The sequence below is a fragment of the Castor canadensis genome, chromosome 1 (genome assembly GCF_047511655.1).
Source record: "Castor canadensis chromosome 1, mCasCan1.hap1v2, whole genome shotgun sequence".
Taxonomy (NCBI): Eukaryota; Metazoa; Chordata; class Mammalia; order Rodentia; family Castoridae; genus Castor; species Castor canadensis.
The window spans coordinates 134,754,280-134,771,917 of record NC_133386.1 but is presented as its reverse complement, the minus strand read 5'-3'; the positions used below and the strand labels follow the sequence as shown (position 1 = coordinate 134,771,917).

Here is a 17,638-nt window from a genome sequence, read left to right as displayed (position 1 = left end):
TAAAATGACACCTTATGGCAAAAAGCATATTCACAGAAGAAGCAAATAAATCTGATGAATCAGAATGTAGTTCAAGCTCTGACATTAATATGTGCAGTTGGTTTAATAAATTCTCTGAAATCTGTTTTTTTCCTGTTAGAAACATAACCTGTTTTATTCTCTTGATATACTGTAAACATATACATATTGAGATAATATAAAAATTAAACTCAAGACAGAAGTTTCCAATGGAGATTACTACCTAAACTTGTTTACATTTTAAGGTGCTATAAATCTAAGTGGTATGAGAATTTTAAACTTATTGAAAGTTTAAAGGAGGACATTGCATATAGATGCACATAATTAGGCTACTACCCATGAACTGGACATTTTCCCAGGAGATTTAGGGAAATATATAGAGAATTTTAATATTCTATTTTATAGAGCATCATATTAGAGCTGGCACAGTAAAAAAATTAAACTCTTTAATTTCATGTGGTCTTACCTTGCCTTGGGACTCTGATGTTCTAATCTTTAGACATGATTGTCTATGTAATTAATAAACTCTGTAAAATGTGAAAAATAAGGAAATGGTCAAGAAAAATAAGCCACAGACTGAGTGATAATATTTTCAAAAGAAAAATATGATAAAACACTGTCACTGAAATTTAATAACCTAAAACTCAGCAATAAGGAAAAAAAACAGCCTGTTTAAAAGTCAGCATTTTCTCTCAAATAGGGAATAACAAAAAGGTGTCCACTCTCTCCACTATTATTGAATGTAATGCTTGAATTGTTAACCAGAGCAATAAGGCCAGACAAAGAAATTAAAGGGATACAACTTATAAAGAGATAAGCCAAACTTTCTGTTTATGCAGACCTTAGCTCCTTAAAAGCCCCTAAAGCTCCTACCAGAAGTCCCTTTTTTTTTTTTTTTTTTTTTCCCTTGGAAGGGGACAAAGTGGGGAAGTTTATTTAGAGTGAAGGAGGAAGAGCAGAATTCCCACAACTGGGAGGGTTCTCAAAAAAGAGTTGCTCTGTCTGAAATCTCTTAGGTCTGATAAATAATTTCAGCAAAGTAGATGAATACAAAGTTAACATAAAAAAATAAGTTGTTCCTCTACATACCAATAATGAACATGCTGAGAAGGAAATCAGGAAAGCAATCCCATTCAACACAGCCTCACAAAGAAAAGTCCCTAGTGATAAACCTTACCACAATCAGAAAACTTGTAATGAAAACTATACAATGCTGAAGAGAAAAGTTAAAGATGTTAGAAGATGAAAAGACCTCCCATGTTTGTGGATCAGCAAAATTACTATTGTGAAAATGTTGATACTAGCAAAAGATCTATAGTTTCATTGCAATCATCATCAAAATTGCAATGATATACATCACAGAAAAAAAAAACACAAAATCCTTAAAGACTTTGAACGTCCAAAAAACAAAAACTCCTGAACAAAAAGCTGATTTCTGGAGGTATCACAAAACCTGATTTCAAAGTATACTACAGAGTCATGTAACAAAAACAGCATGTTACTGGCACAAAAACCAGACATATAGACCAATGGAAAAACAGGGAACCTAGAAATAAACCCATGCAGTTATAATCATCTGATTCAAAGCTGCCAAAAATATACATTAGGAAAAAATACTCCGTCTATATGAATGGTGCTGGGAAACCTGGATATACACTTGAAGAGGATTGAAACTATATCCCTATATCTAGGCTCCATAAAAAGCAACTCAACATGGATTGAAGACATTACTACAAGGCCTGATACCTTAAAACTGCTTAAGGAAAGCAATTCAATATATAAGCATAGCCATGGACTTTTTGAATAAGACATGAATAGCTCAGGATATAATGAAGAGAATTGCCAGATGAAATTATATCAAATTAAAAAGCTTCACTGTAGACAAAGAAAACAGTACTAGTTACAAGAGACAACCAAAAGAATGGGGAAAAATCTTTGCCAGCTATTCCTCTGACAATGGCTTAATATCCACAACATATGAATAACAAAAAATCAAATACCAACAGAAAAAGAATCCAATCGTTAAATGGGCTAATGAATGTGACAGGTCCATCCCAAAAGAACAAGTACAAATTGCCAATGCATGCATAAAAACATTCAGCATTCTGAGCCAGAATGGAAATGCAAATCAAATCTATGTTGAATTTCCATCTTATCATAATGAGAATGGAAGTTATCCAGAAGACAAACAACAAATGCTGGTGAGGATATAGGGAAAGAGGAACCCATATGCACTCTTAGTTTGAATGTAAATTAGCACAGGTCCTCTGGAGATCAGTTTGGATGTTTCTAAAAAAAAAAAAAAAACATTGAATTTCTATAAGATTCAGCTTTACCCCTTTTAGGTATATCCCACAAAGTATCAAATGTCAGTTTATGATAGAATAATTCTACAGAAATGTTCACTGTGCATTGCCCACATTAGTCAAGTCATGGAATCAGCCATATCAATGAATAAATGGATAAAGAATATGTGATAAATAGACCCAATGGTATATTATTCAGCCAATAAAAAGGAATGGATTTTCATTATTTTATTTTGGCAAATGGTTGGGACTGTAGAATATTATATTAAGCAAAATAAGTTAGACTTAGGAAGACACCATCACATATTTCCTCTGTTATGCAGAATCTTGATTTTAAAATACATGGAAGTAATACTAATTGCAGGAAGGGGAATGCAACATGGCTGAACCACTTTTTAAATTGATTGCAGGTTTCTTTCAGTTTTTATTTTTATACAAAGGGGTTTCATTGCGATACTTTCACACATATAGACATTATATCTCAAGGGGGGATAATGAAGAATGATGGAGTGGGTGAATTCAAGTGTGATATATTTGATATATTCCAAGAACCCTTGTAAATGTCAAATGTACCTGCAGGACAACAATAATAAAATAATTAAAAATTCACTTCTCCTGCTTCTCCCTCCATCCTACTCCCCCATTCTTAAAATAATTTCATCAGGTATCATATCTTCATCTATGTATACTTAGTACTTTGACCATATAACACCCCCTTCACCTTCTTTTGTGTCCTCCTTCCCACTGGTACCTACCCTAAACAGGATTTCTGTTTTACATTCCTATTTTTTTAGACTAGATTTCACTGTGACCTAGTAATCAGAGGATGGTGTTTTGGGGGTTAGATATTCAATGCCATTTTAATTCAGGTTAGTGAACAGTCAATCCAATGTTTTCACAAATGCAGCCTGGGGTCATTTCCCTAGTTCTGGAATACACAATTGGAATAAATATGCTCATAAATTTTACCTAGAACAATCCTTACATTAGTTTCATGAAAGATAGAGTGAAGGATTGTATGATGGAAAATGACAAATGGAAAACATAAAAGTGATAAATGAAAGCATTATTGAGTTGTTGGAGGACTGCAGAGCTTAGTGCCACCATCAAGGACTTGAAAGATCAACAGGTGATGATTCTCAAAATATCTCAACTCTTTTACTCATTTATCTTATTCTAAAGAAGGATGGATTAGTTGAATGTGACTGGATTATTGCAAACTCAATCAAGTAGTGACCCTAATTACATCTACAGCACCAGATACAGTTTTACTACTGAAGCATATAAATGTACCTACTATTTGGAAAAAGGTTTATTGTCCATCACTGTTAATAAATGCCAGCAGAAGCAGTAAGGTTTCAAATGCAAGTTCACTGTCCTACACAGTGGTATATCAGCTCTCCACCCCAACATCATAACTTAGTTCCTGAGGATCCCAAACATCTTTATTTTCCACAAGATGTCATATTAGAACAGTATATTGATAGTATACTGGATGGACTTAATTAACAAGTACCAACTATTCTAGACTCATTGATCTGACATTTTCTGACACATGGTAGAGAACAATCTAACAAAAATTCATGGGTCTTCTAATGAAGTAGAAATGCTAGGTGTCAAGTGTTATGGAGTATGTCTCAAGATCCTTTCTAAAGTGAAGAACACTTTCAAACAACCTAGGGAGGTAGAGAATACCTAATGGGACTATTTGTTCTTTGGAGAAAGCATATTTCTGTTTTGAGTGAAATTTAAAAAAAAAAAACTGCTAGCTTTGATTAGAGTCCTGTACAAGAGAAATCTCAGAATAAGTGAAGACCATCTTGCCAGCTCCTGTGAGATTGGAGCCACATTCACCAGATCAAAATTCTTGAGATGTCAGTGATGGACTGGGAAACTGCTTTGAGCACTTTTCAATCCCCTATTTGTGCCTTGAAGGTTTTGGATCAGGGCCCTGTCATCCTGTACAGGTGAATAATCTTTAGAGAAAGTTTATAGACTGCTGCGGATTTTAGTAAATACTGGTTGTTTAGCAATGGATTACCATGTTGCCACATGACTTAGCTTCCCATGGGAAATGGTTATTTTCTAATGTCAAATTTTGGTATGTCCAGAAGCACTCACTCCCTCATTGAATCAAAGTTGTATGATGAAGACAGGGCCTTAGCATGATCCAAAGGCCCATATAGTTTACATGAACTGTCCTAAAACACCATGGTTCACAGTCCTTTTAGATTGCATTCTCTTTCTAGTCCATAATGATAGCCTAATAGGGAGTTCACTACTATGTATTCACAGGCTAAAAAAACAGTTCCATGATATGCAGGCATTACTCAAAAGTGAAGAGCTGTAGTACTAAAGCCTTTTATCAGAGTGCACGAGCTGTGGAGATATAGTTTCCTCCATCTTGATAGCCCCTTGGTCCAGAAAGAGAACTGACAAAAGGCTTGAACTAATGCAGAGACCTTCCATTATGGCAGTGCTTAGTGTAGCCATGGATGCATTGCCACACCTAAGACCTGTGGTCTCTAGAGCCATCAGTGTGCTGCATCATCCTGGGAAAAAAGGCACGATACTTCAATGCATGAGAGCTGACATAGGCATTTTGGCCAGCAACACCATGAATGCAGGCAGGCATATGGCTGTTGGGTCCTAATACCTTGCCACAAGTCAAGAAAGATTGTGCTCCAGTCTTAAGATTGAATGTTGTTTGGCTATTTGGTCTTAAGATTAGGCCCTGTTACTCCTTTCATAGTTCTGTTTTTACCTTTGTGATAGGAATGGTTGTTCTGTGTCTACTTTGCCTCTATATTTTAGAAGCAAATAATTTGTTTCATTTCATAGGCTAATTACTGAAGTTAACTTTACCTCAGGATGAATCATGTCTTGAGTCTCAGTCCAATCTGATTTAAATGAATCTCTGGAATTTAGAACTTGAGTTGATGTTGGAATATGCTAAGACTATTTGAAACTATTGAGATGGATTAAATGTATTTCTGTACAAGAAGAACATAAAGTCAGAAGTGAAATGGTTTGAATATAGTCAACAAAATTCAGATGATGCCATTGTGGTAGTATCAAAAAGTGGGGTCTTTAGAGGTAGTTATCATAAAGTCTCTTTCCTTATTAATGAGACTAAAGTCTTCATAAAGGAGGCTTCTTGAAGCATTTGGAACACTCACTCTCTTGTTTTTCCACTTTTTACCACATGAGGACTCAGTAAACAGACTCCTGCCAGAAATTAAATACTGGTATTATAATTAGGAGTTTCCCAGACTTCAAAACTGAGACAAAGTGAATTTCTGATCTGCTGTTTATAAATTACACAGTCTCACCTGGCTAGAGATATAGATTAGTGGTACAACACTTTTATGGCATGCATGAAGCTTTGGTTCTGAACACTAGCATGGCATAACTAATAATAATCATTTCATAATAATAATCATAAAATACCTAGTCACAGATATTCAGTAATAGTAGCTCACAGCAGACTATGACACACAGGATTTACTGATTTTATATGATATTATCTAAATATTGTCAACTTGACATTTAAGTTTTAGGATATCAAGAAGAACAGATATAAATTAAGGATTTCACATTCTATTTTGCAGAGAGATGGTGAGGAGATTTTTGGCTGCAATTAGAGTAGAATGTCATATTCAGCAGAAGTATGACATTATTTTCTTCATTTGGAAATCAAATATGGTTTAAGGATAACCACATGAATGTCAAGTTTGCAAGGGTTACATCTGTATTGATTGATTTTATTGTGTCAACCTATACTGGTAATGAGTATCCATATTTGGGAAATATTAATCTTCATGTAGTTGTGATGATAATTTTGATGACATTAATATTGAAGTTGGTGGAATTTGAGTTGCCCAACACACTGTAGATGATAGTCAAGCAATCAGCTGAAGGACAGTATGGAGCAAAAAATTAGTCTCTTCAGAGCAAGAGCTAATCTCTCAGCAGACTTCCTATGGACTTCGTTTGTATCAGCGGCTCTCCTTCCTGTCTCGAACACTGCCTTTGGGCTAGAACTAACTTATAAGTTCTGCTGCTTTTACCAGCAACCATATTCACACCGCCCAGTTCCTTATGATAAATCTTTCTTTTCTCTATATAATAAAACCTCTTCCTGTTTCTCTTTAGAATCTGGTCTAATATAATTTTTATGCTTCCTTTGGACTTCTGATTATTTGGTACCTATAGTTTTGTTAGAAATTAATTCAGAATATTAGGGTGTCAGGACAGAGATGACAAAACTAAGAAGTCACTAGAAAAACAAAAATTTACTTCAGCAAACCATGTGAAATCAACAAAGAGTGTGGTAAGCATGCTCACTGAGCAGGAAGTCCTCTCTGATTTTGTCTCTAGTGGTTTCTGGTTCACAGGTTATGCTATTGGGTAATTTGAAAGGTGACAGTTCAGGTAAAGAGCCTTGGAAGCAAGAAGTTTAAAGGTTCAGTGAAATAGTAGCTGTCTTAGGTCATCATCTTCAGAACCAGGACATCTGTGAAGACAGGAACTTGCTCAGCTACACAATCAACAGTTTCTCCATAACAGGACTTCTTATCAGGTCAAGTTGAGCTCATAAAGCATATGGAAAACAAGTTAGGGAGACTAACATTTGTAACAGTGGCAGTTATTGATTAAACTTTTTGACAGAAAAGACCCAACCTAAGTTCATTTTTATAGGTTGATTTTCATTTTTAAGAAAGGTTTGGCCATGTTTTCAAATATTTATACTGGAGTTTCTATTCTTCTTATGAAAATCAAATTACATGTTCATTAGACTGATTTTTTTTGTACAACTATTGGAAACATTTATTTCTACTTTTTTATCATTAAAGTAATTCTCTTCTAAATGCCTTCACAATTTTCTACTTATCTTCGTTTATCAGTATTGAGATTCCTGACTTGAGGTGAATTTTTTCCAGTCTCATAATAAACATTTATTATATCTTAACATTTTATTTCTGAGATGTGTTGTTGCTATGTTACCCAGGTCTGTATCAAATTCTCGGGATCAAGAAATAACCCTATCACTACCTCATGAATATCTGGAAAATACAGTTACATTCCACTGTGTCATGCTTTTTAATTATAAATTGAGCAAGTTATTTTTATTATATATGAATTTGTATATTATATGCAGAAGCAATTTACACATGCAAGTTTGTTTTATAAAAATATTAATTCTACAGAAGAATCAGTTTAATTGTGATATTTTACAACATGCACATGTATTGCTCATATCCTCTTCTACTACTTTTTCTTATTCTCCCCTTTACACCCATTCTATTCTCCAATAGTTTTCCTCCTACTTTCACATCATCTTGTTTTTCATGATTCCACTTATAGAGAAAATACATAGAACTGGCCAAATTCTGCCTTATTTCACCTAATAAGATGATCTCCAGTTCTTGTTTACATTTCAGATCTGTCCTTTCTGAGAACTTCTTATACTTTCAGACTAATGGTTTGCAGGATTTCTTATTTTTAGATAAAGAGTGACCATTTTGTCTTCAAATATTTCAATGCTTTCATATTTTTATTAATACTATCATTAGATTTGATTAATACCTGTCAGTTTACTTTCAAGTTCACATATTCTTTCCTAATCTGTGTTTACTCTACTGATGAATCTACTGCCAGTTTTCTTTGCCTCTGTTTGTGATGTGTTTGTGTGTATTCATATTTATTTCCAGTATTGGAATGGACAATTTTTGTTGATTCTGTGATGTTTGGGGCATATTCATGCAAGCTGTTTATCCTCTGCCCTAGAATATTTTCAAGCATTCACCAATGGCTTTATTTAAAAACTACCAGGAACATGTGTATTTGCGCAAGTTGATTTTATTAGGAATTCAAATAAACATTATTATGGCCTGGCAGAGAAAACTTTGAGACAAAAATGTTCGCTCTTTCATGTCAAAAGTCTGCTCTTTTCAAATATTCATTGACTTTAATGATTTTTTATAATGTAGCTGAGTTGTTCCTACATACCTTCCTGATGGCCACACATTCTCACATCATTTGTCCGATTTCTAAAGTGAAAGGTTTCATATGCTCTATTTTGTTTGTGAGGATCTTCTCTTTTATGGATTTCAAATTATTTGTACTTATGCAAGTTCCTCACTGGATTAGGCTCACAGAAAGTTATTACTCTTTAGATTTTTTTAAAAATAATGTTGAGCACATGATAAAAGCGAGAGCACACAAGGGAGGAGTGAGGATAGGTAAGACACCTAAAAAATTAGCTAGCATTTGTTGCCCTTAACGCAGAGAAACTAAAGCAGATACCTTAAAAGCAACTGAGGCCAATAGGAGAAGGGGACCAGGAACTAGAGAAAAGGGTAGATCAAAAAGAATTAACCTAGAAGGTAACACACACGCACAGGAAATTAATGTGAGTCAAAACCCTGTATAGCTATCCTTATCTCAACCAGTAAAAACCCTTGTTCCTTCCTATTATTGCTTATACTCTCTCTACAACAAAATTAGAAATAAGGGCAAAATAGTTTCTGCTGGGTATTGAGGGGGTGGGGAGGAGTGGGAGGAGGTGGAGTGGGTGGTAAGGGAGGGGGTGGGGGCAGGGAGGAGAAATGACCCAAGCCTTGTATGCACATATAAATAATAAAAGAAAAAAATAATGTGAAGGTTAAAGATGATTTTCAGTTTTTATGTCCTGTGTGGAAATACATGTTTGTAATTTCCTATGTCTTATTCATTGCTATGGTATTCTATTAAAATCTCCTGCATAGCGAATTCCATTAGTAATAGTGAAATGTCACTACTCTGCACCTTGAAAATGTAATGGAATCTGAAAATAAGTACAGAGCTATCTGATCTCATCCTCTCTGCTCTTATTCTGCTAAATGATTTCTTTGCTTCATTTAAAAATTATCAGCATATATTAATTGTAAATGGAATTTCATTGTTATATTTACATACATGCAGATATTGTGTTTCATCAAATGGCCCCATCTATTATACTTTCTTTTCATTGGTTCCCACTTCCTTCCTTTATTTGACAGGTTTTAGTGCATTTCTTTATGCTATATTCATACATACATTTAATGTTCTTTGATCATATTCATCCTACATCACACACTTTGTCCATGCTTCCTCTCTTGTATCATTCTTTCTTTCCTCTTTTAATGTTGCTCACACAAGCTCAGAAAGTACAAATTATGCATCTAATGAATGGTATGAATTATAATATCCAGTGAAGCCACTGTTCCAAAAGATTTTAATGCATTCCTGTCTCTTTTCTTTCTGCCATTGACTAAATGAAGACTTTCAGTATGTCCTATCTTTTTGTCTATAAACTGAGTAAGAAAACAGTAAGTGAGGTCAGTGGCTTATCTTGTCCCATGTTCAGCAAGCCAAAAGGCAGAAACTGTGTAGCCAGGCTACTTACATCTGAGTGCTAATGCCAGTCTTAACACTACGGACAATTGAGTAAATTACTTAAATTTTTATACATCGACCTCATCCATGATAAAAACAGAATACAAAAAACTTTCTTGGGGCTGTTATGAAGATCACATGAAATAATCCTTTCAAAGACTTTATGTAATTGTTCTGTGTATACAAAGCTTCATGTATGTATATATTATAATTATCAAAGGTTGTTAAGATTCCTCCATGTGACTAAGGCTTATAGATAGGTATAAAAATAAAACTTGTTTAGCTGTTTTATGTTACATAAATTCCTGCAAGCATGGGGACCTAATGAAGCAGGAAATGTTTCCTATTTTTTATCTTTGTATTTCATAAAGAATAGCTAACTCTGTAGATATGTGATTGTACAAAAGGCTATGATCTGAAGATTACAGATTGAAGGAGAAGGACCCCACAATGCCTGTCTGTTAGGTTCTTCTTGGCTTCCTTGGGTAGTAGTTCTAATAGTTCTTTCTTCCTTCCTCCCTTCCTTCCTTCCTCTGTCTTCCTCCTTCCCTCCTCTTCCTCCATTTTACTTTCCCCTCTCTCTCTTTTTGTATATGTCAGGGCATTTCTGGCATGAGTGTCAGATTATACACTTTCAGACAAGGTGGGTCAGAGAATTCACTTATGGTAATGTTGTACACAGAAAATGTATAAGTTCAGAGTGATGGTTCTTTGTTTTATGACATAGTTTGGGAAAGAAGTCTCATCATTTTGATAACCCCACATGAGGTAGAGAAATTCTAATCTCTTGCCTATCATGGGAGAGACAAGAATAGAAGAAATGAGGATTGGAGAAGATCAAAGAGACTTTTCTCTGAGGTCCTTAATTTTAAACTATTCAGCATATCAAGGTCATAGGTTCTGATCCATTATGTTTTTAACCCCCCAACATTTCCTATCTGAAGCTTCAGCTAGTGTTCCAAAATGACTATAAACTGAACTTGTGGCTGTATAGAAAAGAGGTGAATTGGCAGGTGAGTGAGAAATGATATGCAAAGAGTGAGAAATTTATGTAAAAATATGCTGAGGACTGGATGTATGGCTTTTGCAGTAGAGCACCTGTTTTGAAATTTTAAAGCCCTGAATTCAAACCAAATTCCTACCAAAATTAATTAATTAATTAATTTTTAAAAACACGAAAAATATATTGAATGAGAGAAGAACACATCTAAGCTCTTTAATAAATTTAAGCACATTGAACAATCTAAAAATGTAAGAAATGTAACTCATTCATTGATTCATCCTTTATTTTGTAAATATATTCTTCAGTAAATCATAGGTTCCAGGTAAATTTTATGCCCTGCTGATAAAATTATGAGAGGAGGTTCAAGAGATTATATAAAGTTATATACAACATTTAAGTTGAAAAAAATTCCTAAAGTCTTTAAAATAACTTTATCTTGTTTTCCAAATAGGTCAAAAATAATCTTCACAAAACTTAAATGACTGTAATCTAAAAGCAGTATAAAAATTAGAGCTATTTTCATTTGCCTTATAACTTCAGTATTGCATCACTGCATGCTATATTTTGTATAAGATGTTGTCCAAAATAATTCAATTTGTAATGTTTGGTTCATGTTGCTATGTTAAAATTGCATATAGTATGCAGATATTGTATTAAAAAAGAATTCAATGAACAATGGCAAAATATGAAATCTGTTTTGCTTCCAAAAATATTGATTGATAGATAATAGTAGTAATATATTTGCTCATCACCATCATGTTTAGTATGCAAGGATTTTAGATAAAATTACCAAATTTGTGTTTAACAAGTTGGCTGGCAAGTGGGCATTATAGCTATGAAATTTTATTTTATTTTTTCCTTTGTTTTTGTGCTGGGAGGGGGCACATTGAGGCATTTACATAGGTTATTACAAAATGTATCAAATATATCTCACATGAATTCATCTTCTCAACCATTCTCCTTCATCCCACCCTCCCCTGGCTCCTGAAGAAGTTTCAACAGTATTATTTTTTCATTTACTCACATGTGTACACATTTTTTTCACTGTATTTTGCACTGTATTCACCATCCTACTCCTTTTTCCTAGCACCTCCCCTCTTCCACTGGTGTTAGCTCTCCCCACTGAGCAAACTATAAATTCTCATTTGAAGAAAAATTAGTTTGATTACACACATAGGAAGTGAAATTTAGGCCACTAAATTAACTGGAAAATCTTTCATTGTGTTAAAGATGATTTTTTTTTTTGCTTTTTTAAATATTTTTCTTTTTGACCATACTGAGGTTTGAATTCAGGACTTGACACTTACTAGGCAGGTGCTCTACCACTTCAGCCACTCCATTAAGGTTTTGCTCTGGTGATATTTGAGGTAGTGTCTCACTTTTTGTATTTTATTTTCTGCTGGGTCGGGGTACATTGGAGCATTTACAAATGTTCTTAAAATACATCAACTAGTCTGGACTTTTCCTGGGTTGGCCTGGACTGTCATCCTTCTATTATGCTTCTTGCAGTAGCTGGAATATCAGGAGTGTGCCACCACTCACAGTCATTGGTTCACGTAGGGGTACCACAGACTTTTGCCTGGCCTAGTTATGAACCAAAATCCTCATGATCTCTAGCTTCTGAGTAGTTGATTTTCTTTTATTGAACTTAAAAAGGGCAATAAAATTTGAAAGCACATTGCTTATTTTTGGTCGGCAGACAACCAGTGACAATTTGAACAAGTACAGAGAATCTGCACATTTCTGTGATGACTCAAAAGGTGTATTTATCAGCTGATGAACACTCAGTTCACTTACTGAATGATGGGACACAAGCAAATGCAAAACACATGACATAGTGGAGGTCAACATAGCATCGATGATGGTTTATTATAAAAATTTTGTGTGCAAAATGATAATGAAACTGAATAAATAATATAATAGTTATGCAAATTTATATGTATATGTTCAAATAAATATTATGTGAAAAGGGAAATCACATTAATATAATAACAGTTTAGAATTGCTTTCATTCAGTTCTTTGAATTTTGGTGTTTCTTATTGCTTTTTTTTTTAATTTTTAAAGAACAGTTCATTGAGAAATAATACACATGCCATCCAGTTCTCTCACTTAGAATATACAGATCAGTGTTTTCAAAGTATATCCACAGGTTATGCAACCACCACTACAAATAATTTTAGAGCATGTCTGTCCCCTTAATATGAAATCCCAAACCTATTAGGAGTCAATCTTCTTATTTTCCTAGTTCCTCCATCCCCTACCCTAGGCAAACACTACTTTATTTTCTGTCTACATATTTGCTTATTCTGGACATTTTATATAAATGGAATCATACAGTATAGTCAAAATAGAATCATATAACATATTCTTTTTTTTTGGCAGCACTGGGGTTTGAATTCAGGGCCTTATGCTCATTTCTAGGCAGGCACAATGTAATTTTTTTTTTATTGGCTTCTTTAACTAGCAGATGTTTTCAAAATTCATCCACGTTTTAACATGTATCATACTTTTTATTACTGAATAATAGTCTATTGTGTAGATATACCACATGTTTATCTCTTCATCAGTTGGTGGATATTTAAGTTTAATCCTATCATTACTTTTACATTCAAGTTGGCAAAGCTTTTAAACAGAACATTTTACTAACAATATAAACATTTCAATATTCAATACAAAATATTTCATTCTTGATAGTTTCAGTCATATATTAATATGCATTTTCTATGAACAATTCCTCTTTTGCACACTAGTGAAAATTTTCCTACTTAAAAAACTATGCTATGTAAATCTTATACCTGAAACATTTATATAAATATTATGTGTCAATTTAAAAATATTTTTAAAAAAATAGAACACCAAGCAGAGGTCCATTCACCATTTTCTTCTTTGTGGACTTTCTTTGTGAGACGGCAAAAGTTTTATTCATGTAATCATTAAAATTTTGAAAACAAGCCAAATAATTTTCCTTGGAAATTGGTCCCTGAGGGGAGAAAACTCTTTTGTGATCCCCAATGCCCATTGAATGAGGCAGGCTGGATTTACCAGACTGAAAGGCACAACACACACTGCTCTGCATATGTTCATAGTAGATCTAGCATCTTGGGATTGTCCTGAAAAATACATTTCTGGTAAACATTTATCTGACAAAACTGAACAAAATATCAAGACTGATATAACTTTGTTCAGAGTAGAGAAATGAGTTCACAAAAAATTAAAGATAACTATATCAAGGACCACCAGTGCTACATTACAGATTTTTTTCACCTCCTTAAATGGATTTCACATTCTTTTTGTGAAAAAATCTGGGCTGATAAATTTTGGGGCAAAATATTGGAAGAAAGATTTTTTGACCAAGTTTGTATCAGAGTTAAGTATTCTTAAAAATGAAATGTTTTATATCGGATAAAATTATGGAGGATCTTTATTAAGAGAATATGTATGCACATATTATTTGGGCTTTATCATGAGTATTGTCAGCATTTGTGGAAACAGCAATGTAGAGTTGATAGACTAAGATTCTAAAAGAAGTGTGAATATTTTGAAAGCATAATCCTAGAAGAAATTTGTTTCTGGGTTATCAAATTAGGAAAATATTTCATGTCCTGCATGCAAATCCTTACATGTGGTGTATATCATAATATTCCCTAAGAATCCACTAAAATGAAATTTACTTAGAGTTTGTGAATGTTAACAGCAAAACAGTAAATGATGCACTAGAGATGTTTTCTATCATTGTCCATTATATATCTGGCATTTTGCTCAAGTTATTGAACTCATTATGAAAAGTAATATACTATTATGGTCTTTGAAATAAAAATTATAAAATAAGATGATAGAGTCAGCATGAATTGGCACTGACATCAAGCAAGTTATTTTGGATTTGTCTATGGTATAATATTTCATATAAATAAAATATGTAAATGGAAATAATTTAGGATAGCTTCAAGTACATTCTAGTTATGAAGTATGTTAAGTTTTGTGTTATGATATCCAATTGTCAGTTTGTATCCATATCTATATTTCAAAATCAATTATTTCAGTGATAGCTTATCTATTTATTATTAATTAGGAGACTATGTAAGTTACTTAAAAAAAAACATGAAAGCTAATAAAAACAAAATCCATTTTAGAATCATTTGAGTGAAGCATAAACTTTGATGTCCAACCTGTATAGACCAAAACACTGTGAGTATGTGGAACATCACACGCGTGGCTGACTTCATCCTGATGGGACTGACAGACTCTGAAGAGATCCAACTGATGCTCTCTGTGCTGTTTTTCCTGATATACCTGGTCACTGTGCTGAGGAACACAGGGACGATGATGATCATTCGCTTGGATGTACAGCTTCATACTCCTATGTATTTTTTTCTCAGTCACCTCTCCTTTCTTTACTTCTGTTACTCAAATATCATCACTCCTAAAACCTTAGATAACTTAATGACTTCCAACAAGAGCATTTCATTCACAGGTTATTTCACACAGATGCACTTCTTTGTTTTGTTTGATGCTGCTGAATGTTTTCTTCTCTCTTCCATGGCCTATGATCACATGCAGCCATTTGTAATGCTCTACAGTATCCAGTTATTATGTCCACAAGGTTGTGCTGTGCCCTCCCTTCTGGAAACTATATGATTGGTTTTTTTGGATTCCTCTTTCAATGTGATTTGCATGAGTAGATTACATTTCTGCCACTTCAATGTAACACATCACTTTTTCTGTGATACATCCCAAATTTTAGCCCTGTCCTGTGAGGATACCTTTTGTAGTGAAATCATGGTATTCATTTCTGCTGGTTCTACCTTAGTGGTGTCGCTAATCACAATGCCCTATATGTCCATTCTCTGTACTATTCTGAAAATTAATTCCACCACAGGAAAGCAAAAAGCCTTCTCTACCTTTGCGTCCCATCTCCTGGGAGTCACCATCTTTTATGGCACTACGATCTTTACTTATTTAAAACCAAAGAAGTTCTACTCCTTGGGAAAGGATCAAATGGCTTCTGTTTTTCACACAATTGTGATCCCCATGCTGAATCCTCTCATTTATATTCTTAGAAACAAAGAAGTGAAAAATGCTTTCATTAGAGTCATGCAGAAGAGAGGGGGTTCCAGGCAATTGATGTAACAGTGCTGTTAAGCATTTCAACTCATTTTTAATTCCTTTCCTGTTGGACAGGCCTTTGGACTCCCTCTAAAAACAATGGATTTGCTTCATTTATATTTCTTTGAGCTGAAATAAATTTACTCAAACATGGTTTTGGACATACCCAAGAGGATGTATTTAAATTTCCATTCTGCGATTACCAGTCATAAAATATGTATAAATCTACCGGCTAAATGTATGTGATTTTTGAGGAAAAATAACATTCAAAATTAAAGAATATGATGTAATTCTTAGCAGTATACCATAAAGCATTTCTTATATATTCCAATTTTACACAATTTTTATTAAAAATAGACATCCATTATACATGTTTCAGAAGTCATTCTCTTTAAAGTGAGAAATACCTTCTTAGATGAACAAGCATTTATAGGTCACTCAAAGTTTAAATCTAAGCTTTCTCTATCACACAAGATTAATAGTAATTCTATGTCCATGTGATCAGAGGATGTATGAGATTTATATAAAGCAATAATCTTCAGTACTGTCAATTATCATTGTAGGACTTACATTCCTGCAATATTGTAATGAATAATGCCTTTTGAAGAATATGCACTTTTGTTTTTACAAATGCAGGTCGGTTAATTTAATTCATGAACACAAAAATAGCTGCAAAGGAAAACAGTCAGCAGTTTATTGGTACCGAGAATAAATTAAGCCATTGAAGTAAAAATGAATTATACCAAAATGGTGTTTTCAACTGGAAACAATTTGGAAAAAACAAAAATTTATGAAGAATGACATCGTAAAACTTATTTATAATTTTGTGCATGTTCTCTATAAATAATTGTGGATGTATGTCTGTCCGTTCTTGTCATTTTCTATGTGGAATTTACTTCATTCAGTTACAACTGTAACATGTGGTCAACTATTTGTCTATGAAATTAATTTTCTTTCAGTATGTAGGCAAAATCATGAGTCTATCTTTGCAATGCTGTGTACCTGAAACACAGTGAATTTACCAACTTAAAAATCTTCAAGCAGTGAGAGTTCTTATTTATGTGTTTCCTGTGAAACTTGATATCCAAACACTTCCATGAATATCAAGCACTGTATTCTCTTAGAGTGGCTCAAGTGGTACAGCAGATGTCCAGGAACCTAAGGCTCTGAGTTCAAACCACAGCAATATAAAAAAGTTAAAACAACACTAGTTGCATTGACTGTCATCTGATTCCTTTAGCTTTTTAATATTCTTGAAAATGAGTTATTGAATTAAATATTTTGTATTCTTAATTGTGAAAACTTATATAACACTGATTTAATAATGAATTAGGATCTAGTGGCATCCCATATTTTTTGGCCAAGTCATTTTCTAATATTTCTTTATTTTTAAATTTTATCTACATGTTCTGGAATTGAAGTTTAAATTTTCTCTGGTGTACAAAGGATACTTTAGAAATATTTGTTTTCTAAGTAATTTTTTGTTCTTTAAACTTCTAGAAAATTGAATATCAATATTAAAGGAATGTCGTTTCATAAATTAATTTTGAAATTAATATTAGTGCCATTTGTATAAAAATATGATTGATTTTTTCCTAAATGTTTTCTGAAAGCACAATTTTTCTATTTTATCCGTTAACTTAAGTTATAGGAAACATCAAAACTGTCAACTAATTTATTAAATATTTTAGATTGTGCTATATTTCTCAACTTTCTTGTTTCACAGTTTTTCCTTTTTCAATATTGATGCCATATGAAAGGATTGTGACTTTTGTTGGCTTGTGTGTT

General features: G+C 33.4%; 1 pseudogene; it reads left to right on the top strand.

Annotated features, from left to right (window-relative positions):
- The first annotated feature begins 4,815 nt into the window (after positions 1-4,815).
- LOC141423173 (olfactory receptor 8H1-like) lies at positions 4,816-15,874 on the top strand (annotated as a pseudogene).
- Positions 15,875-17,638: the final 1,764 nt, after the last annotated feature.